Genomic DNA, 24,473 nt, shown 5'->3' with positions numbered 1-24,473 from the left:
TTTTAAATTTATTTATTTTAAGCAGCAGCTTGGTTCTTCTGTCCAAAAACCCCCTTTCAAACTATCACCCCGACTCCCACAGAGCTGCCCTCATGAATGTAAACACAAGCATTTCCCACCAACCCCCTTGTTGGAATGTTCCGAAACACTAGCATCCACACTTTCGTTTTACCGCAGCCGTGGCTTCGTGGCCCAGTACGAGGGTGTGGAACAAGCGGGCAGAGGAGCCTCGTGGTATGGAGCTTCATATAAATCCTGAGTGCTGGTGGGCCAGGAGGAGAGTGGGCCGCACAGCAGGCAAACCCAAGGTACCAGCCAGAGGCCTCGCCTTTATGAGGCCCAGTGAGCCGGGGACTGAAGCTGGGACCTCGGGAGCTTCATCGGGCACTTGATGAATTGGATGAGGGGTCGACTGCCCTCCTGGGGCACCAAGCACTAGAAAACCAAGTTTTATTAGCCTAATAAAATGGAAGAGGGAACAGTCAGGAGCATTTCAGCTGGAAGAGTAAATGCTGAGGACTGAAGAGAGGCAACTGACTTTGAGAATATTAAAAGAATGTGTCGCAGGAGCTGCATGCATTCCGGTGTCTGAGCCGCTGGGAAGCCAGGCACACAGAGAGGACTCCTTCCATTCCACTCAGCACCAAAGCCAGGAAGGCAAGCCAGGCAAAGGTCTGTGTGTGCAGCCCTAGGGAGCCCAGGAGAATGAGCCTGCCCCGTCCCTGACATGGGAAGTGCCACACAGGAGTCTCTTCAAAGCAAGGCAAGGAGAGCATCAAAGCAAACACATCCTAGGCAGACGGACACGACAAGGCTGTTTTACACACTGCAGCCTACGCCTTGGATCCAACAGGACAGTGGGAGTGTACATTAGGATGGAGGCCACACACACTAGCACACTGGCTGCTTAGCTGTAAAGGACAAGCTTGTGGGTCCTGGGCTGAGGCTTCATCTTGGTGACTCTGCCTGGTCCCACGCATTCACCAGCACACCCAGATGTCAAGGATGTCTCTCAGGACAATGGCTGCTGGCAATGACCCTGCAACCCTAAGAAGGGGAACAGACCCCGTGTCAGGAAACAAACAGGCCTTCTGCCTGTCAGACCGCCCCTAGGTGTCACAGACTCCAGAGCTGCAGACAGCATCAGTGACCTCAGCTCCAGCCTCCCGGTCCCCTACTCAGGAGACAGCGCTGTCTCTGGAGGAGTGTCCCCACCTCCCTGCCCAAAGGCCCCACCCCTTCTCAAACATGTTTGCACATATATATGCACATGCTCCCTGCAGGCCGACGGCCTCAGATGCAGCGACACCCCAGTTTTGCCTAGCTCTGACATGAGGTCAGTTCTCCGGTGTGTGTTAATCCACTGTGTGCTTCCTGGGTTATTTAGCCCTGAGAGTTGGGGGAGACTAGCTATTTCAAAAAGCAAAAATTAAAATTCACAGGGAATTTTGAGGACACCCAAAGGACACCTCTTGTTACAGTGACGTCTCAGACTCAGCACAGAGGGCAGGGCTGGCTCAGCTTGTGCCTGTAATTCCGGTACTCAAGAGGCAGAGGCAGGAGGAGTGCTGTGTGTTCAAGACCAGTTTGGTCTGCACAGTGAGTTCCAGGCCAGTCAGGGCCACACAGCAAACTTGAGAGAGAGAGAATAAAAGAAGGAAGACCAGCAAGAGGGTTGAGTGTGTAAAGTCACTTATAGCCCAAGACTGACAACCTGGGACCAACACGCAAGTTGTCCTCTGACCTGCACATGAGTCTTATAGCACTTATGAACCCACACACATGTAATAAACCTTTTAAAGGTCTCTTTTTAAATGTGACTTCATGTTAAAAATAGTTTATCACATGTAACAACTGCCCCACACAGGGGCCGTTCGTGACAGGGAAACATGAGATGGTTGGTGGGCATTCTCTCTTTCTCTCTCTCTCTCTCTCTCTCTCTCTCTCTCTCTCTCTCTCTCTCTCTCTCTCTCTCTCTCTCTCTCTCCCCCTCGTGTGTGTGTGTGTGTGTGTGTGTGTGTCTGTCTGTCTGTCTGTCTGTCTGTCCATCTGTCTGTGTGTCTGCCATCTCACTGCTTGGGTTACAGGATGCAGCTTCAGCTTCAAGGCTAACAACATCCTCAGGCAGATGTGGAACTTCTGGACATCACCTTGGATGATAGTGACTCACTTGGAGACCCTCCTAGCTCAGAGCCCTCCCTACTGGACTTTGCCAGAAGATGGACCTTATGTCAGATTAGGGAGAGAGACAGAGACAGAAATAGAAATGGAAACATAAAGAGAAGTGGGGACAGACTCAGGAAACATGGAGCGGAGCCTGCCACCAGTTCCAGCTACCACCCTAGTGTCCTCTCCACCAGCAGACATCTGCAGATACTCCCCCCTGCCTGGACATTGCAAATACACCGAGTCACGTGCTTGTATCTCAGCCCAGCCCCGGGCTAGAGCCAGTGCTGTTTCCATTTTACAGCAAAGAGAACTCTACCAAGTGTTGGTGGGATGACCAGGTACCCACATTCTGATCCTACAAAGGGGTCTGTATTCGGGTTTTAAATATCATTTCAGATATGATACACAATGAGGTATGCACAGACAACTTCCAAGGCCACCTCAGCCCTACACAATACAAGCCATGTGCAGTGAGATCTGTGTGCAGGACTCCTGGGACCAGGCCAGCAGCAGCATGAGGAGGGGACAGGAATGTCTTCCTGGTCAGTTTCCTCATGCAGATGGCCAGCACAAAAGTGGGTAGGCATAAGCAACCTTGACCTGGTTTTTGGAGGCCCGGACCCCTTAATGCGTACAGAAGCCCCTCTTCTGCTGTGAGTGAGAACTTCAGCCCCTCTCTGCAGCTCTGACCTGGCCCAACCCTAGAGTTAAAATCGCAGGGCTTGCATGGGGTTGTGACAACTAGAGGCAGTTGGTTGTCTACACTGAACAATCCAGATTCTACAAACAGGTGTTGGCAATATTCAATAAAACCAAGGTCACAGAGGTTTGGGGGAAGCACAGGGAGGTGTATGGCCTGCTAAGGAGGTCTAGCCGAAGGTGATCTTCCTGTGATGATCTTTCTGAATGGAGGCCATGTCTCCATGGCCCACTGTGTGGGCCCCACGGGGAAGACCTGATGCTTCCCCCATTTGTTGGCCCAGTGACCTAAATGAATGGCTGGATTAACAACTCCAGCTAGTTCACCCATGAACAGCAGCAGACATGATAGCCGGCAGTCCGCAGCCCAGGACCTCAGCTCTAAAATGCGCCACACCCCCATGCTGCCGCACCCAGGTGCTCTCTCAGAGCCCCCACCTCATGGGTCAAGAAGCCAAGGTGAGTGAAGGGTCTGCCATCAGCTGCTCAGCCACCAGTTGCTGAGCTGAGGTTTGCACCCACAGCAAGGCCCCTGCACTGTACCTGTCTGGTGTAAACCAGGGAATCATGAGGGTCCACCTCTTGGTAAGCCAATGAGGAAAACTATGGGGGGCCACAGAGGCTCCCTAGTAAGACCTTACTTAAGGTCAGAGAATCTGAGCTTGCTTTACCCAGCGGGGCTGCATAATAGGTCGATTTGGCCAGGGCTGTGAGTACCAAGTGTTTTGAAGGGTCTACACTTGGCTGTACATTGTGCTTCGATCTTGAAGGGGGAGGGGGGTGCCTTTCCCCTTAGTATTGTATAGAAAGCTCATTAGACTAAATCTCAGGTGACTGGGTATTGACCCAGGGTCCTCCAGAAGTTATCCTGTGTCTCTGTCTTTCTCTCTATCTACGTCTGTATTTTTATCTAATACTTCCTCATTCCTCTCTCCTCCCCGCAAGAACCCTTCCCACCAAAAAACCCAGGGACTAAAGGCCATTCAGACCTCACCACCACCGATTCAATGAGAGACCTGCTCCCCTGCACCAAGAACCCTCTGCTGCTCCAGTTGCAGACGCTCAGTTTGGATGCCTCTGTGGGAAAACCGGAAGCTCCCCAAGACACTGTAGCACAGGGCTAAACCTGAGGATGCAAAAGCAGCCGGTCTGAGCTCTCACTTCTTTTGGAGTGAATCTGTTGACCCAGGAAGACTTTGCTTTTTGTTTGTTTGTTTTGTTTTTATTTTTCAAGACAGGGTTTCTCTGGACTTTGCTTTTTGAGACCACAAAATGGGGGGTCTTAAAGCCTTGTTTGTGGGTTTCTTGCGTAGTAATGAATTAAAAGCCTTGGCTGGTTCTGAGCAGAGCAGAAAAAAGCTGGGTGCAGTCATCTGGGCTGCACCCCCATCTGCATTTCCTCCCCATGATCCAGGGCATTCAGTCCTGCCTGCCCACCACAGGTGATTTCCACAAGAGGGAAAGGTGGGGGGGGGGGGAGAGGAAAGTTCTAGAGAGAATCTTCAGTCATGTGTGAACCTCATTGCTTTGAAACACCCACCACAGGGCAAAGGCAAGTTCCTTATCTTTAGGAATACCAGGAAAGAAAAGGAAAGGAAAGGAAACGAAACGAAATGAAATGAAACAAAAGAAAAGAAACGAGAAGAAAAGAAAAGAAAAGAAAAGAAAAGAAAAGAAAAGAAAAGAAAAGAAAAGAAAAGAAAAGAAAAGAGCAAGACCCCTGGCTGTGTGAAAGGCCACTGCCTCATGTCCCCAAAAGGAGAGCTTGTCCACAGCCTCTGGAAAGCCTCAGTGGGTGAGGGGAAGGGCTGGAGAGAACAAGTGATCAGAAGCAAGAAGCCTGCAGCTGGGAAGGGCAGGCTCCCTCCCGGTCGGTCAGCCCAGTGAAGCAGCCTCCTGGCTTTCTGGGAGGTTTCTAGCTCTGGGAGCTCCGCTTCATGCACAAGCCAACTGTCCTGAGTCACCTGTTAAAAAGCCATTGGCTAGGAGTCCTAGCTGGGGTCACCAACATAGATTCCTGGGAGTTTCCATTGCACTAGGTTTCTATCTCGTCTCCAAAATGACCCCCAATTCCAGCTGTCTCTCCCAGTACTCCCAGAGCGGGGGCTGCCTCTGACTCTTGTTGGGTTTTGGGACCCTTATCCTCATACTGGATTGCCTCATCCAGCCTTCAGCTTGATATGCCATGTTTGGTTGATATTCACGGGAGGCCTGCCCTCCTCTGAACAGAAATGGAGGAGGAGTGGATGGGGGTGCAGAGGGGAGGTGCGGGGGGACACTGGAAGCAGAGGAAGAAGGGGAAACAGTGGTCGGGTTGTAAAATAAATAAATATTATTTTTTTAAAGGAAATTTAAAAAAAAGCCATTGGCTCCACAGATCAAAGAAGCTGAGCAAGACGCATATGGAAAAGAGAAGTTATAAAAATCAGCACAGAACAGCTCTGATGAGGAGAGGCCAAGAGATGGAGAGATCAGAGCAGAGGTCCTGCGGCCAGCAGAGGCTGGGAACTCAGCATGGACTGAAAACCACATCCAATCCGTGCAGAAGTGTCGGTGCCTGGACTATAGCTGGGCCCTTCCCAGAGCTGCAACTGCCGTCCTGACCCCCACCCCATGCCCCTCACCCAGTCCCTACAGCAGCAGCAGAGCTCAGCTGCTCTACTGAGCACAGAGGGCAAAGGGCGCATTAAAGGTAGATGTTCCCTGTGTCAGGAAAGACCCTGCCAAGTACAAAGAAAGTGGAGGACGAGCATCCAGGACAGGCAGATCCCACACTGTGAGATGCCCACATACCACTTAGAAAGCCCACTAGGGGCCAACAAAATGGCACGATAGGTAAAAGCACCTAGTGTCAAGCCTGATGGCCTGAGTTCAATCCCTGGAACCCACATGGTGAAGGAGAGAATAGATGTCACCAAGTTACCCTCTGACCTTCATAAACATACCGTGACACACACACACACACACACACACACACACACACACACACACACACACAAAGTAAATGATATAATTAAATAATGGTGAGGAACACTAAGGTACATTAGAAATAAAAGCCATCAGGAAAGCAGGCAAAATTAAAAATACAAAAAAAAAAAACCGAGAAAAAGACCCGCTCACCTACCAACCAGCACAACCAAGATAAAAACCCACTCACCTACCAAATGGCACGGCATCCTGAACACGTGAACAGTGTGTTCAGATCCGAAGAAGATTGTGCGGCTAAGAATAGTTGAATACCTTTTCAAAGCCCATCCCAGCCAGTGATCAAAGCAGATCCCACACACGCCTGCCTCTTCGTCCTTCAGCCTGGAGCGGGCAGAGCTTGGTGTTACTGTGTCACACAGGAAGGACGACTTCGGCTCCCACTGCAGCCCCACAATGTGTCCACCTCGCAGGTGTCGTCTGCACGCTCTGCTTCCCTGCAGAAAGAACCACAAACGAGCGAGCGTCTCCTGTGGGCAGTTTTTACAACTTACAGGGAGGATGCCAGTGAGGGCTGGGTGATAAATCTGCATGACAGGCAGACACCGCGGCTCCCCAGAGCCTGCATCTGAGGACCTGAGGACCCAGAACCAGCCAACGCTCACAGAAGCTCGCAGAGTAAGTCCCAACCTTGCACAGTGCCCAGCGCTCAGAAACAAGGACCAGAAAGCTGTGACCAAAACCGAGCTGGGAGCTGCTGTCCAGGTTCAGTCTTTACCTGCAGCTTTTCCTGTTTTTTCCACACCGCCTGAGTTACTTTTATAATGTCAATTTTATCTTTGAGATAGATGTGTGTACATTTTGTGTCAGAGATTCTCCTCAGAGAAATGACAATAGACATGCATTGAATTATATCAAAAATGTATTATAAATAACATTTATGAAAACTATTGGTAGCATTAACCAATACTAGTCAAAATCACACTCCCTGACAGCAGCTCTTTTGAGAATTAACACATAAAAAGTATATTTTTGCCCACTGTATATGATAACATGTATTTAAATTAGATCCTAAATGCATTGTAGATGGTCTCTATAAATATTCTAACCAAATATTTACCATTAATTTTAACATTAATCGTGTTATATTAATGTTATATAGTATTGATACTATTAACCAATACTAAATATTCCACAATGGAAAAATCTTCTGCAGATTAATTTTAGAAGTGATAACATTTACTTAAATGTATGAACTTGACTTATTAATTATATTACAAAGGTATATATGTTTATATGTATGAATCTTAATCTCAATTTTAAAAAAAAAAGCAAAGTATATAAAAATGTCTGGTCATTTATAATAAAAAATCTAAAGTGGGTTGTTCCTGAGCAGCCTAAGAAAGGAAAGCTAGGATTGGCTGAGCGAAGAAGGGGCTGTGCTTAGCAGGGCGGATCACCTGCACCCTGGAAGGCAGCTTGTGCTTAGCAGGGCAGATCACCTACACCCTGGGAGGCAGCTTGTACTTAGCAGGGCAGATCACCTGAGCCCTGGAAGGCAGCTTGTGCCTCCACCGCACACTCCAGCAGGACAATGCTGACCTCACAGAGCTGTGCAAAGTTCCATGAGCTAACCCAGAGCTTCAGCCAAGGCAGACAGGGATGCTGTCCTCCACAAGCCCCTGAAAATCTTCTTCAGTCCGTGATGTTTAATGGTTTAATGACTTTGACGATAAGTAGAGGGAATTTAGAAAAGACCAGGAAATATAAACCAGAAGGTGAATATCGTGGCTGATTTCCCACATGCAGGAGACACCTCCAGCCCCCAGGGCTCTCCAGCTCCCAGGAGGGCCCCACACCTATCCATCCTCCACAGCTCCAGAGACCAGAGTGCTGAATTTGTGCAGATGCCCCCAGAGGAGTCTGGGAAGCTGCCAGCGCCTCAGCCAATCACTCAGGACGAGGACAGGGGCTTGACTGGAGCATCTTTGCACAGAGAACTGTGGGTGCATCAGGCCCCTTCTTTTCTCTTCCCTCTGTTGTCCCCAACTCTAAAGAATGATACGGTGTTCTAGGTGAACACATGGAGTTAGAGCCAAGCTGGTGGCAGGCAGACAGGACGGGGTATCCTAGTGACCGCCTGTAAGTTGCTTGCTCTGTAATGAAAGACAGCAGCCGACACCAGTGGGCATATAAGATGGTGGGCCTCACACAGGCCATCTCTTTCAGTCACATGTCAGGGTCCCTGTTAGAGGTGCAGCACAGAACTAACCATGACAAACAAAAGCAAGCCCACACACAGAATAAATACATAAATGACAGCATGCAGGAAATTTTGTTTTTAGATAAGGTCTCACTCTATATGTAACCCAGCCTGGCCTGGAACGCTCGGAAATCCTCCTGTCTCAGCCTCCTGAGCACTAGAATCATAGGAGTGAGCTGCTATACCCTACATGGTATTTACAAATGGAAATTCTGGCTCAGAAAGAGACCCTACCACTGAAGCATGTGCCATTACTAATTTCTGTAAACCAGAAACTTCTGACTCTGGCTAGGTGGGGACATTGCCTCTGAGATGAACAAGCCAAGATGCCAGCCCTTCGCTATACTGTCCAAGAAGGGTCCAAGAGAGACACTCTGCCCCCTGGAGGTTGTGAGTGGAACACAATTCCAGGGCCTCGTGTTGGAAGAATAAGGGGGCCCGCGGATGGCGGGTTTAATGTTCTCTTTACCCAACCAGCCCTTTCTCCCTGACACTGCCAGCCAGATTAATATGATGGACAGTTAGAGGCCTTTCCATGCTGTGCCTGGGGACGTCTCTCCATAGGAGTGTGTCCTTGTCCTCCCTAGGATCTGGTGACTTTGTGCCTGCTGTCCCTTAGGCTGAGCTCTGCTGGTCTGGCTTCCAGGTCTCCCACCTTCTGGGGGTGTGCCGACACAGCTGTAGATCATAACTTAATTGTTCTCAAAGCGACTCAACAGCAAGCCATGCTTTGTGCCTTCAGCAAAACCCCAGTACATGCTGTGCCAGCACAAGAAGTGCTAATGTGTCCTACAGACAGCCGTGACCACCCACGGATGTCTCATAATCCATCTTGCTCCCCAGTGATGGGGATCCAAGCCCTTCCCGATTACTCAAACCATAGTAAACACCTTCCTTGACAGGATTCTGCCAGCACTTGCTGTTCGTGAATTTTACCTTCCTCTGAGTTGGAGCAGGGGGCGGGGGGCAGGGATTCTGTCACCCATGAGCCTGTTGTACGGGACCATAAGTATGTCACCAGCAGCATCTACACATCCCAGCTAGTGCGGGCATAACTAATCCTTATGTGTTACCCAGCTTCCTGCTGGTCTCAGGTAGACCAGCAGGAAATATCAGACCCCACACTCAAGTGACTTCATCCCTGGTCTCCTCCAAGCAGCATAATGAGGATCCTAGTGGCTGACTGGGCTCCTGGCTCCCATGTGATGCCACCAGCAAAGGCTCAGTTGTGTGTGTTCCCTTCATCTTATTCCAACTGAGGCAGCCACAGGATCTCCCTGAACCTTTCATCTGTCTCCAAACGAAGGACTCAGCTGGACCTCAGGACACTGGTCACAGGTGGAAAAGGGCCTGCTGGCAGGATAGTGTAGTAGTTATAGCAACCGATACTCTACAGTGAGGGCGCATGCAGTCCTGGTATCCATAATCCGGGGGTGTCTGCTCTGTGAGCTTGGCTGCTGGCCGCCTATAATCACTCACCCAGTCCTCACTGTAACTGTGGACATGCTGCTGCATTGTCAATAGTGTCCCATCTTACAGACAAGACCACTGAGCCACAGAGGTGAACCATGGGCCCTGGGCCACAAGCAGACAAGTTGACAAGTTGACCCATCCGGTTCCAACCCCAGGTAGTGTGACACAGCATGGCTTGGAGGCTGCAGAGCCTCAGAAGCCCTAGACTACTGTGGCCTCGTGACACAGCAGCCTTCTAGACACCCCAGTGCAGCTGTGATTGACCTAAACCCAGCCTCTGTGATGTTCACCTGCACTGCAGAGGACAGGAATATAAAGAGGGAAACACATAAGCATGCACATGCATGCATGTAATGAATGCATTCCATGTGTGTGGATATGCAGCTGTGTGTGTGTGTGCACATACAGCCACATGCAGATTCATGGCAGAGTATTGTTGTTGGAGGTTTTTGCGGGGGCCCGCCACCCAGTTCCCAAATAAATCACACGCGGGGGCTTATTATTACTTATGAATGCCCGGCCTTAGTTTGGCTTAGTTTCTAGCCAGCTTTCCTTAAATTAACCCGTCTACCTTTTGCCTCTGGGCTTTTCCCATTCTCTAACTTCTGTAAATCTTACTCTTTCTCCATGGCTTGCTGCTTGTGTAGCTGGGTAGCTGGCCCCTGGAGTCCTCCTCCTCCTGCTGCTAGCTCTTAGATCTTTCCTCCCAGTTCTCTTCTTCTATATATCCTGTCTGCCAGCCCCGCCTATCCTCTCTCCTGCCTTGCTATCGGCCAGTTCTTTATTAGACCATCAGATATTTTACACAGGCGCAGTAACACAGCGTCACAGAGTTAATCAAACTCAATATAAACAAAAGTAACACACCTTAAAATATTCTGCTACAGAGTATGTCATAAGCAAGGATGCATAAGAGTATGCATCCTTGGAGCCAGGCATGCAAGTCCACACTTGGGAGGCTGAGGCAGGAGGATCTAGACTTCAAGGCCAGCCTGCGCTACACGCCAGCTTCAAAGCCAGCTTCAACTACATAGCTGACTATTTCAAAAACAGACAGAAATGCACTCTGGGAAATCTGCCTCTGCAGGAGGTCATGACTCCTGCAAACTTGGATGGGGTGGGTCACTGTCATTACTCAGCCTGCTTCTAGATGCAGTCAGCTTTTATTTCATGGATAAGAATATGCTAGAATGGTAACAAACAGCTGGCTGACTGTGGTTAACATGACACCCGCACCACAGCCGCATGCTGTCATTACCAAGTATCTATCATGTACTGTCCGTGACTTCCTATGTGTGCTAGGCTACTGGGTGACTGACAGGAAGTGCAGCAAGTGGGGTCAAGTCAGTGTCCTACAAACTGAAGTAATTTGTCCCCAGAGCTAGCTTCATATTATGAGACCATCACCACATGAGATCTGCGGTTGACTGGATGCTCTGTGGGGCATGAATGTACACACATGCACATACTTATATGCACACACAAACATGCATGTATGTGCACACACACAGAAATAGATGGGAAAGCCATGAACATATTTGCAGAAGAAAAATAATAAGCCATGTAATCAGCAATTCCAAAACCAAATTTTCCCTCCCTACCCAAAATGTTCTGTGGCGCTGGAAAGATGGCTCAGTAAGAGTGTTTACTGCTCTTGCCAAGGACCTAAGTTCATAACCACCTGTAATTCCATCTCCAGGAGATCCAATGCCCTCTGCTGGCCTCTTTGGGCACTGCACTTACATGCACATACACATACATACATACATACATACATGCATACATACATACATAGACACATAATTTTAAAAATAAAATTTCTATAAAGTTCTGTGATCAGGTAGATTTGAGAAGCACAGCCTCTCCCAACTGTTTCCTGATGCCTCACAAGAGACCCAGGCACTGCAGTAAATGCTCCCATTCAGCTGGCTGACATCATTTCTCAAGAACATCGGACGGGGACACTCACATTTTCATCTCCTTCTTCAGCTTGATGATGGACATCTGTCACGTGCTGTGTGCTAGACAAATGGCCTCCCACCTCACCAAGGCTGCTGTCCAGATGCCAATAAAGCCAATCTGCGGAGGCAGAGTCCAACAGCGCCATGTATCCATCCAGGAGCAAGTGAGCATCCAGACGCCTACGGTCACTACAGCTGAGCTCACAAGGGACTGAGGGATCAATAAGGAGGGCACAGTGTGTGGAATGATGGTGACAGGCAGAGGCAGAGGCCCTGGTTGTGTGCAGGTAAGCCCAAGATATATCCAGATATATACAGATACCCAGTTTCTGGTGACAAAGGTAATTAAAGAGCCAGTGAGAGGTGGTGGCATCCAAGGTGGGTGCAGATGCTTCTGAGGGACCCTGCTTCACAGACGACAGGCGCTGTCAGGTAATGCCTGGGTATCTGGACTCATGTCTGGCTTCTCTTTAATGTGGGAGAAATAGTTGTGTTTATGTGTCTTTCACAAAAGCCAGTGGTTCCCCGGGGTTGGCAGTCCACATCTTGATTTGATCGTGGTCTGGTTTTGAGTGCCGTGACACAGAGATTCACAGAACAGGCCGTCAGCTCCCACTCATTCCCGATTCACCCCTTGAGGGGGCCTGGCTCTTGTTGTCATGTATATTTTACTTTTACACATGGAGTAAACACACTGCACATTGTAAACATCTCTGCCTTAGGCTGTCACGTATTTTTAGCGAAGTTAAGCATAAGAAAAACAAACCCTATTTATCTTCATTTTTACCACGTTCAGCACTTTTCTCTCCATTTCTTTCTGGGCATCCAAGATTCTGCCTCTCCATTCACTTCCTCCCTAATAAGCTCAATTTGTCGAGTAGGGCAGGCCCCGCCAGGGAAAAGGTCCCTCGTTTTCACATGCCTGGGAAAAATACATTTGTCTTCCTTTTTTTGAAAGGTGGTTTTCACTGGGGATAGGATTCTTGGCTGAAAGGGATTTATTCTGTCTGTCAGCACCATGAAGAGACCATTTCAGTGTGTCAGGGCTCACATAGTTTCTGGGGAGAAGTCCTTGTAGTTCTGGCCTTGGAGCCTCTTCTGGTACTGAGCCCTTACCTGGCTGCCTTGAAGAATTTTATCTTTACTTTCTGCTTTCAGATTTAACGATTTTGTGTGTGGAACACAAACTGTTTATTCTCCTTAGTGTTAACTGACCTTATATGCTTTTCTTCTTAGATTTTGAATTTAATATATTGTGTGTGTGTGTGTGTGTGTGTGTGTGTGTGTGTGTGTGTGTGTGTTCTCATATGTGCATGAGCATACAGAGGTATGGACAGCGTCTTCTACAATCACTTTCTACCTTATATATTGAGACAGGGTCTTTTACTGAACCCATAACTTGACAACTCCAGGTAGTCTGGCTTTCCAGCTTGTTCTAGGGAATCCCGTTTCTACCTTCCACATACTGGGACTACAGGTCGGCTGCCGTGCCCACCCTGCTTTTTTGTGGGTTCCAGAGATCTGAACTCTGGTAGTCACATTTACACACAAGCACTTTACCCATGAGTCATCTTCCTAACTGCTCGATTATTATTTTTTATGTCTTGGTCATTATCTCATTAACTGCTTTTCTGCCTCATTTGTCTGTCTATCTATCTATCTGTCTATCTATCTACCTATCTATCTATCTATCTATCTATCTATCTATCTATCTTCATTTTTCTCTTCCTCTGTCCCCTCCCTCTCTTCTGGGATCCCAGTGTCTCGAATGTTAGACTTTAATATCATCCCTTGGCTCCCAGATGCTCTGTTCCATTCGCTGTGGCCCTGGCCTTGGGGATTTCAGTGGATTTGTTCTCAACACACTGATTCTGAAGGCAATCTTCAGGCCCCACTAAGACTTGAGCTTTCTTCTGGCATTTTCGTTTGCCCTGTGGTTAGTGAATGCTTCTCACTATTTCTAATCAAGTTTTAACATAGGACTCCTTTTAAATTCCTTCTCTGATAATGCCAGCATCTGGGGAGCCTGGCTCTGTGACTTTTCTCGTCTCTCCACAGAGAATTGTCTTCAATTGAAAGCCATGAACGAGGGAGGTGGCTCAGAAGGTAAAAGCCGGGCCCCTCTAACAATCAGGGTCCATGACGGCTCTGCTCTGTGCAGAATGTTCTTTGCCTATTTTCTTCTCCAGGCCATGATGGGTTTACAAGGCCAGTGACCCTTCCCCCGAGCTTTTGTTCCTGATGAGAGGACATCTTAGCAGGGCCTTGTGCTTTTCCATCATGGAGGCTTCCCCTCCCCAGGACACCCCTGCAAAGGTCCTCGCCTGTCCTCTACTCTCTCACTAGAGTTTCTTATGAGCGCCCAGCATGGTTAGGAAGAAGTGAGCATGAGTGTGAACTCCATGAGCCCAGTCTCCAAGGAGTTCATAGCAACTTATTATCATAGCAACACCTGCCCAAGACTCACCTGTCTGATAATGTTAGTTAGTGTACCCTGCACACCTGTGCACCCCTTGCTTCCTCCTGAGCGGGGGAGGTGACCCAGGGCTTTAAGGCATCCATCTTTTTGTAAAGTGGAGAAGGGCTGTCTGCTCTGTGACCTCTGTTCACATTCTGGAAGGTCATCTAACTTCTCATCATTAGGATGCATCCAACTCTCTTTCCTACTGACCACATCCTGAGTGGAACCGAGGGACTTCCATGTTTAACATGACAAGAAAGCTGTCATTAGGAAAATGTGGGACAGAAGAGACGTCAAGGTTCCTGAGGGCATGAGAAGGTGAGATGACAGCCATCAGGGGAGGCCACTGTCGGAGCTCTGGCACAGGGAAGGGTGTGTCCCTGTCTGTCTCCATTAGCCCTTTTGTGGGATGATCAGCGTAACAAAAGCTGGGAACTTCTCAGTGAGGGAGCTGTGGCTTGGCTCCACAGGGCTGTTTTGGGGTCTAGCCCTCTGTCCCTGATCCCAGCTCTTCTCAGTGTTGGAGGGAGGGGCTACAGTAGCGGAGTGGAACCTCACGGTGACTCTGAGCCTTTTCCTGGAATTCTGTCCTGTCACTTCTTCCTTTATTCAAAGCAGAGCAGGAGACCGAGACCAGAGTTACTGGACGGGCATGCAGGTGCCAGGTGAGGCACACGGAAGTAGACTACGATGTATGGGGAACAACAGTACGGCCGGCTAGAGTGTCACCAAGAGCACAGGCTGAGGGACATCTAGTCTGATGGCATCAATTTCCATGGTGAAGTAGGAAACAAATCAGCTTTTGCTTCAAAGGGAGGAAAGTAGTCAGGTGTGTGTGCATGTGCGTGCATTTATGCATAGGTATGTGTGTGCACGTGTGTGTCATGTGTGCATGGGTTGTGTGTGCACATGTGTGTGTCATGTGTGCATGGGGGTATGTGTGCACATGTGTGTGTCATGTGTGCATGGGGGTATGTGTGCACATGTGTGTGTCATGTGTGCATGGGTGTCTGTGTGCACATGTGTGTGTCATGTGTGCATGGGGGTATGTGTGCACATGTGTGTGTCATGTGTGCATGGGTGTGTGTGTGCACATGTGTGTGTCATGTGTGCATGGGTGTGTGTGTGCACATGTGTGTGTCATGTGTGCATGGGTGTCTGTGTGCACATGTGTATGCATGTGGAGGCCAGAGTCAAGCTCAGGTGTCATTTCTTAGGAGACATCCACCTTATATTTTCAGACAGGATGTCACACTGAGACTCACCTATTTGACTATAGTCACTGACCAAGGCTCCCCACCCCCTGCCTCAGCACTGGGACTATAAACTGGCATCACCACTCCTGACTCTTTTTTTTTTCTTTTTTTTTTTTTTTTGGAGGGGGTGTGGAGTTTGAGACAGTTTCTCTGTGTAACAGTACTAGCTGTCCTGGAATTCACTTTGTAGACCAGGCTGGCCTCAAACTCACAGAGATCCAACTACCTCTGCCTCCCTGAATGCTGGGATTAAAGGCCTGCACCACCATGCCCGGCTCACCCCGGCTCTTAACATGGGTGCTGGGGATTGAACTCAGGTCCCTAAGGCTATGTGGCCAGCACTTTACTGACTGATTCAGCTCCCCAGCCCTGCAGTCAGGTGTTGAGAGTATGGAGTATAGGAATTGGGGGGGGGGGGAGCTTTGAAGCTGTAAGAAGGCATGGGGCTCCTGGCTTCAGCCCGGATGCAAGCTGGGGCCTCCTGCCCCTGATGTGTGCCTCTCAGGCAGCCTCACTCCACCTCCTTGGGGATGTTTCCATTAGCTTCCCTGCTCGGTCTCAGAAGGATAGAGAGGGTAAAATCATGTTTTCATAATTATCCATTGGCAGCAGCCCCTGCTAGTCACTGTGTTATAATGGGAGGTACTTGGCCAGGGCACCAGGAGTGAGTGACAGCTAGAAATCCAGGTGGTAGGGACTCTGTCCAGAGGTGTGCTTGACATGCCTAAATTCTGGTTTTGCTAGAACATTCCAAAGGACATTTCAGATTCTTTTCATTGTAGTCAAATGCACCCCGGTGTTTGCTCTGTCTGATTCAATTTTCAGGTCCATGGCAGCCAAAAGAAATCGAAGCTAGGTCCAAGCTACCCTGCTTCTGGTGCCCACACGCTGGTTTCTGGGCACTTGCAAATTTTACCAAGCCTTCCCTTGACCTAGAGACTGTTCTATGCCAGCATCAAGGGGATTCCAGACCTAGTCCACATTCCAATGGATAGACTTTGCCAGAGCCCTAAAGCCTGGCCAGGCCCTGATGGTCAAGAAGCTGACAAGAGTATGAAGGCCACTTCCAGGGCTGTCCCCATACCTTCCTCTCAGGTCCAACTCCCTTGTGCCACCGTCTTGTCTTGCTTTAATCTGGAGCAGAGAAAAGTCCCGATTCCCCAGATAGAGCCAATGTCATTTCAAGGGCAGTGGAGGTCTGTGTAGCTCTTCAATGACCAATCTCACAGGCCCACCATGGCTAAACCAAGCCAGCAGGGGGAGGCCAGGCCAAGGCTCTGAAGTCAGAGTGAAGCTACTTGTGCATGCACAAGAGCTTCTTCCCCACAGACATCTGACCTTGGGCATGACCTTGCTGTGACCTCATCAGCTGGCAGAGCTCAGCTATAATGAAGTCAACACAGACCAGACACAGAGCCCACGTCCAGCACTGAATACACAGACTCCCCTGGCCCAGGTCCTCTTTCCTGGGGTTGGGAAGGAAAGGAGTGGGGAGCTGGCCAGTCTCTCCACCCATCACCCCAGGCATTGTTGGAACCAGAAGCCAGCCAAGGCATCATCTCAAAATTCCCATCTCCAGACAGTTGTGAACAGGTCATTTCCCAGAACTACTGCCCTGCTGGGGTACAGAAGCAAACACAGCCCCCTAAGTAGGACATTCATTTAGCTACTGGGGGAGTCAGCTACAGAGTGTCACAACCATAGGCCATTGGGTAACCCTGTCCTTTATCAGGTGTTTGCAAGGTTATAACACAGGCCAGGGCACAACTGAAAACCTTTGAGCTCCCGTGAGGGCAGGTAATTCCAAGTGGGCAGGAGGGGACGAGAGGTAGACTTAAAGAAAGACCCCTGAGTGGCTGGAGCAGGAACAGGGCAGGCTGGCACGGAGCTGTGGAGCGAGATAGAGCCAGAGGCTGCTGGGAGAAATGATCGTGGCTTAGAGAGAGCAGGAGTGAGATTCAATGGGGGCACCTGCATTACAGACGGAGCTAGGCCTGTGTTCTAACCACAGGCCCTAAAGTCCACACGGATGGCTAGGAGGAATGGCCCAGTGTGTATGCTAAGTAGAAGGACTGACAGCCGGCACAGACCCCTGGGCTGTAAGTGACCAGGGAAACTACACAGATGTAGAGGGCTGGAATCCAAGGCTGGGTGGCTAGAAAACTAATCCGTTAAGCAGGCCTCAGACTATGGGGGTCTGGGTAAGGCCCCTCAACCCCACATAGTTTCAGTATTTAAAAACGAAAGAAATCCAAGAGACCCATCTTCCCTGAATGACCTCTCTACAGAGTCTGGAGAGAATATTACCATGATGCTCGTGGAGACTCAGTCCCCCAAACACACCCAAAGGCGGCAGCCTGGTAGCTTGCAAGCACCCCAGTGTGACCCCCTCTTCCTCATCCCACACTGGGTAACTTCTCCCCTCACCTGCAGAAGGCTTTGCCCCCTGCCAGTGAGAGCCAAGAGCCTTGCTAGTGCCTCCAGACACTTCCTTCCTCCTGCTGCAGAGCCTGCCAGGCCCTTGGGTCCAGCCTAAAGTCCCTGTGCCTCAACAGAGTTGATGGAAGCTTCTACTGTCCTGGCCCACAGCCACCCAAATGGCTCATCTCCCAGGCCTTTTGAATGTGGCTGCAGTTGGAGACCAGGTATTTAGAGGCAGTTCTATGGCCAATGCCTTATCGACATGTCCCACACGTCCCGGGGAGCACAGTGCAAAATTAGTCCCTTCCCTACCCCAAGCTGGTGCAGATGGCCTTCAGGTTACATAGGCTTGAGTCCACGTCTGCCAGTTTCCAGCTGTGCGACCCTGAGGAATTACCTGTCCTCTCTGAGCCTCTGAATGCTACAAGCGATGCTGCGCAAGTGTCCTGAGGCTTAGGGAGATGGCTCAGCTGCCAAGTGCTTGCTGCACAGGCGTGAGGAAGTGAGCTGAAGCCCCAGAATACACACTGGGAAGAAAAAAAAAAAGCAAGAGCAGAAGGTGTAACAAGATGGTAGCATGCTTGCCAAGCATGCATAAGGCCTCAGGTTCCATCACCAGCACATACACCACCACCACCACCCCTTATTTAAAAAAAAAAAAAAAGCCAAGCCCATCTGTGTACACTAGCATCTTAGTTAGGGTTTTTTATTGCTGTGAAGAGATATCATGACCACAGCAACTCTTAAAAAAAAAAAAAAAAAAAAAAAAAAAACCTTTAATTGGGGCTTGCTTACCATTTCAGAGGTTCAGTCCATTATCATCATGACAGGGAGCATGGTGGCATGCAGTCAGATGTGGTGCTGGAGGAGCTGAGAGTCCTACATCTTGCAGGCAATAGGAAGTTGCCTGAGCAGAGGCAACCTCAAAGCCCGCCCCCACAGTCACACACTTCCTCCAACAAGGCCACACCCACTCCAGCAAAGCCACACCTCCAAACGGTGCCACTCCCTATGAGATCATGGGGGCCGACTATATTCAAACTACCACAACCTGTAACCCCAGTGTTGGGGAAGCAGAAGCAGGGGGAGGGGCTCACTGACCAATCAATCTAGCAGAATCAATCAGTAACCTCCAAGTTCAGTCAGAGATCCTGTCTCAAAAAATAACATGATGAGTGACTGAGGAAGATGCCTAACATCAACCTCTGGCTGCCACACACAAACGCACACCCATAAGAACACACACAGGTGCACACCCACACCCATAGGAACACACACATGCACACACACACAGGTGCACACCCACACTCATAGGAACACACACACACATGCATGCACACACACATTTGTTGGGAAGATGAAACAAGATAGCCACAAGAAAAGAGATTTTAAGGATAACTAACCTGCAGTGAGTCCTCAAGTCCTCAACGAGTGACAACCAAGGTAACGGCTGTCATGGGTAGGGTGGGTGGGGCTTGTGCTGAACAAGAACTGCTATGCACTGCATAAACACGGTATATACAATTGCACAATTATGTCCGAAGCCTTACACAGTGTTTGCTGTGTTCAGATACGCGTTGGGTTACTGCAGCTGTGGCTGCCTCCAGACTCTCCCATCAGTCAAGAAATGCACCTCACCCCCATTTCACGGCTGAGGAAGTGGAGTGTCCCAGGACCCCTTGCCAAGGCTAGTCTGTGTGCCCCTGGGGCCCTGTAAGCCAGAACGTTTCAATTCCATTCCTCCTAAAACGAACAGCAAAAATCTACTGAACTGTAGTCCTTACATGATGCATTCAGCAAACTGTGACAGAAACAGTTCTCTTCAAAGAAGCAGTGCTCTGTGGAGAATTTGTGGCGCCATGTCACCCTCTTGGACACGTGGATGAAAAACCAAACAAGCACAAAGGTGGGCAGAGAGGTGACATTGGCAAATGGGGGACTCTGGACTCCATTCGATGCCAAGTCCTCCAACTGGGGTAATGACTAATTTGAAAAGGAATTACAAATTAGGTAAAATTACAGGAAAATCTTAAAAAACAAGACCTTTGCTGACAAAGTAGAGTATGACAAGCCAACTTGTGACTCTTGTTCTAATGGAAGGGGGCATGGCTCCCCCGTCATTTAAAACCTTCGTTGGGACCCAAAATGGACGAAAAAAAAATTACTTCAAGTAAAGTGAGCATATTGGATGACAATGCTTTTTACTTCTGTTTTGCTTTTCGTTTTGAGCAAAGCGTAAGTTGACAAAGGCATGCGCATTAACGCTTTCCTGAGTCCTCACGGGGGTGTTGGTTGTAGTGCTAGGAGAGCGCTCTCTGACGGCCTTCAGCAATGTTCATTTTCAGAATACACATTTTGTACTCCCCCAACCCCAAAAAAGGAGGGTCTTATTCCATAGCCACTAAGGCTGGCCCAGAACTCACCATAAAGTTCAGACCGGCCTCAAACTGGCTGCAACCCTCCTGCCTCAGCCTCCTGAGTACTGGGATCTCAGTGAAGTGGTCACAATGGCCCTTGTATCTCTTAAGTTAACTATTTGTTCTAAGTAATCTGTACTTTTAGGTATTGTTATGGAATTTTCTTATTAGTCTCACTTGACAGGTCCTTGCATATTAATTGTAATGTAATTGTTTGGTTTTTTTTTAATGTATGGACCTTGTAATTAGTGTAGTCAACTGAAAAAAAAAATTTAGGATTACCAGGGGACTGGAGAGATGGCTCAGTGTTTAAGAGTGCTAGCTGCCCTTCCGGAGGACCAGGGTTTGAGTCCCAGCACCCACATGTGGCTCACAACAATCTATAATTGCAGTTCCAGGGGATCAGATGCCCTCTTCTGACTTCCTTGGAGACTGCATTCATGTGGTACACAGACATGCAGGCAAAACATCCATATTCATAAAATAAATAAATAAACCTAGAGTCACTTAGGAGGCACGCCCCTGTGAGGGATTATCCTGATTCTTTTAACTGAGGCAAGGAAGATCCATTTTAATTGTTGCTAGGACCATTCTCCTGGCAGGGCACCCCAGTCTGTACAATATGGAGGAAGCCAACTGAACACCACCGTGCATTCATCGCTCTCTGCCTCCTGACTGTGGATGCCATGTGACAAGCTGCCTCAAGCTCCTGCTACCTTGGCCCCCACCCGACCATGACAAATTGTACTCTTGGACTGTAAGCTGAATAAACTCTTTCTCCCTCAGGTTCTTTTTTCAGGGTATTTTATCAAAGCAGCAGGGGAAGAAACTAAGACAGACCTTGTAATATCATGTCTGACCCCAGGAGGAAAGGGAGCCACTCTCCTGGGTTACCTGGAGAAACACCTGTCAAGCATCCATAGTCACATGTGTGTGAGCAAGACGTCAACTCCGGGCACATCTGGTGCAATGCCTGCAGTTTACCTGCATGGCAGCTTACCATCTCCACACTGAATGCAACTTGCCCTCCTGGTCACGTCCTCCTCAGTCAGAAGCCCTTCTGTGTATTCCCGCCTGCTTTCTTCCAAGCCTCGTTACACATGGCGTCTTGGGCTCCCATCTCTCTGCATTTTCCACAATCACTAGGTCTTGTCTGGCTTTCTCAACATTGTCTTCCCAGTGGGGGCAAGTCATCTGAGTCACTCATGGGCTGTCTCTCTTCCCCCACAGCATTGCCATCGTCTGTCAGTAGCCTGTTAGGACATAGTACATGTTGAAGGCCTGTGAGAGTTTCATAGCCTGAGATTCTCCGTTTAGGCTAGGCTGGCTATCCAATGAGCCCCAGAAATCTGCCTGTCTCCACCTCCCCAGCCCTGGGATTACAGGAGTATACCAGCTGGCCTGGCTTGAGTTCTATCCATCTGTCTGTCTGTCTGTCTGTCTATCTATATCTGTCTGTCTATCTCTGTCTCTCTCTGTGTCTCTGTGTCTCTGTCTGTCTCTCTCTCTCTCTCTCTCTCTCTCTCTCTCTCTCTCTCTCTCTCTCTTTATTATGAGTTCTGGAGATCAAACTCAGGTCCTTATACTTGCAAGGTCAGCATTTTATGCACCAAGCCATCTAGTCTCCCCAGCCTATTTGAAGTAGAGGAACAGACCCTCACACTCAGAGGGTGCCCCTGCAACCTGTACGGGCTGCCAGTCAAGACTATGTCACCTGCAAAAGCATCTTCAAGGGTGAGCACAAAAACATAATGTCAAGGGCCTCTGTGTGCCTCTCGCTCTCTCCGCTCCTGTCTCCAGTGCCGGGTTCCCCCAGTTTATGGAAGTATTTCCTTGCAACAAGATATGCCTGAAAGCTTGGGCCTGGATCAAGGAAAAACAGGGCATGCTAATTTCAAGGCAAATTAATTAAAATGCAACCCTGGCTCCCTGGAAATCACAGAGCAACTGCCTTCAATGGTTGGTGGCCAGCCAGCAGAAACTGTCTCTACCGTGCCCAGCCTCCAGTGCCTTGTTTCCATCTCCATCTTGTGATGTTGTCCCTCACGGAGCTCGGCTCTGGGTACCAGCAACATTTCCAACCCCAGCATTCAGTGCTGCTGAATCAGTGGGTGTTTCAGTCAGGGTTCAGTCAGGGTTCAGTGGCCGGCAGATGAGGTGATTAAGGCAGGGCGCAGTGCACAACTGTGATCCCAGCACACGGAAGGCTGAGGCAGGAGGATCAAAAGTTTGAGGTCAGCCTGGGCTGTACAGCAAGACCCTCTTTTAGGAAGGAAGAAAGCAGGAAATGATGCCAGAGGGCAAAGTGGGTGTGATGTGCTGGGAAACAGGCCCTCTAAAACTGTGACCACACCAGGCACTCTCTCCTGGGTGCTGTATTTGCGAGGGGTTTGAGTCGTAGAAAAGACGAAAATAAACAGACGCACACACACTTTAAAGATGGGGAAACTGAGGCTCAGGGGCCCAAGAAGGCTCCTGAGAACACACTAGATGGGATAAGAACAAAAAGAGGGAAAGAGATGAAATCAGGGGAGAGGCGGGAGAGGGAGCAGCTTGCCTCCAGGGTTTTGACAAGGATGGTTCTTTTCTTCCTTTTTTCTCTTTAAAGAGTGAGGGCATAGTCACTGAAGAGCAACAGCATGGAGTCCAAAGAGAACTGTACCACGCATCTGAGCTGCCTGTCCTCTGTGTGACTGAAATGGGGTTCTTATGCTGCAACATAAAAAAACCGTTGCCATGGAGCTGGGCACTGGCCATCATCCCAGCACTCAGGAGGCTGAGGCAGGAGGATCATCAGTTTGAGGCCATCTTGGGCTACAGATGAGACCCTGTCTCCAAAAGAAAAAGGAACATTTTTCAAAGCTGCTGCGGGATCATCTTGGGAGGGCGGCCACCTAGGAACCGCCCCTGTTTTCCTAAGATAGCGGCTTTACGTTTCCTCTTTCTACATGGTAATGAGACCCAAAGGGCGCTGCTTGCCCGTCCAGCCAGCCATCTATTAAAATTCATTCTTCCCTTCATCTTTGTACTGTTTATTTTATAAACAGAGACACTGTGTCTGAGAGGTCCAGTAGCTCAAAGCCACACTTTTCTGGTGAAATCTAACCACTTTCCACTTTTATATCTAAAAACGAAGCAAAGCTTTCAGAAGGTATTTCCACCCAAATGGGTCCGTTTTCCAGGGGGGAGGTGGAAACCTCATCCAGCCATCGGAGGCCCATAAATGCAGGGCTCTCTACAAGAACTCATGATGCAGGTTATCCTCTATGGAAGTCATATTACTGAGGACCCATGACTAAGTGACCTTACTCTTCCTATGGGCGATGGAGCACCCCTCAATAAGACAAGGAAACTTTTGGGACCATTGCCTTATAGATGGATGGGCAGGGCTGGCGAGACAGCTCGGTCAGTAACGTGCTTGTGTGGATACATGAGGGCCTGGCCTCTATCCCCAGAACCCACATACGCAGCTGGGCATGGCGACACATACTCTAATCCCTGTGCTGAGGAGTGATGGATATAGGGGCTCACTGTTCTGACCTGGGACAGTGACAGATATGTCCAATCCAGAGGACTCATCAAAGGCTTGTTACAAGGTAAGACGAAAGAAGCATCCTTGCTGGCCAAGGGCAAAGCCTCTAACTCACAGTCACCAATAGTCCACTGAGATAAAGAGCCTTCCCACATACAGGGCCCCGAAGAACACAGGGTCACACCCAGGGAAGAACCAGCTAGGAAAGCAAGAGCTTCATAGCCCGTAGGTGTCAGCACACGCCCTACCTGCTCCCCAAGATTGGAGTCAAGCATGAAGAGGAGAGGAAGGGGAGGGGACATGAGTTCTGAGCTGCACCATCCTGGGAGTTCATCCTCCATGAGCCAGTTAACCCCTTAGGTGCTGCAACCATTTCCAGGTGCCTCCCACAGACAGCTCCTGCCCCCAAACCCGCCAACCCTCAATGCCACCCCTCTAAAGACCCACACCCTGCCAGCCTCAATGCCCCCAATCCACCAGGACAATCCCCCACCTTGAATGCGAACAATGCCACATCACGGACTGAGGTCCAAAACTAATAAAGAGGAAAAAGCCAGCCAAACACCAGCTGTCACCTCTGTTTCCTGCCTCAAGCGCCTGCCACCATGGTGGACTGTCCCTCAGACAGTGAGCCAAATAAACCCTTGCTTCCTTAAGCTGTCCTTGTCACGTACTTGGTCACAAGGGGAGAAGCAACTAAGACAGTCAGTCCTTAGTGAAGAACGGGGCGGGGTGTAGAATCACGTGAGCTTCCAAAGCCCTGGGTAGAAGAACACAGGTGTGCTACACAGTGGCCCTGTCGCGGAATATTTGATCCCATTGTGAAACCCCGAGACTGTAATAAAATTAACCTTGGATCACGGGGTGGAGCCAGCGACTAGTTGACAATAATTAGC

This window comes from Peromyscus eremicus, chromosome 5 (assembly GCF_949786415.1).
Source record: "Peromyscus eremicus chromosome 5, PerEre_H2_v1, whole genome shotgun sequence".
Lineage (NCBI taxonomy): Eukaryota > Metazoa > Chordata > Mammalia > Rodentia > Cricetidae > Peromyscus > Peromyscus eremicus.
This window is presented reverse-complemented; position numbering follows the sequence as displayed.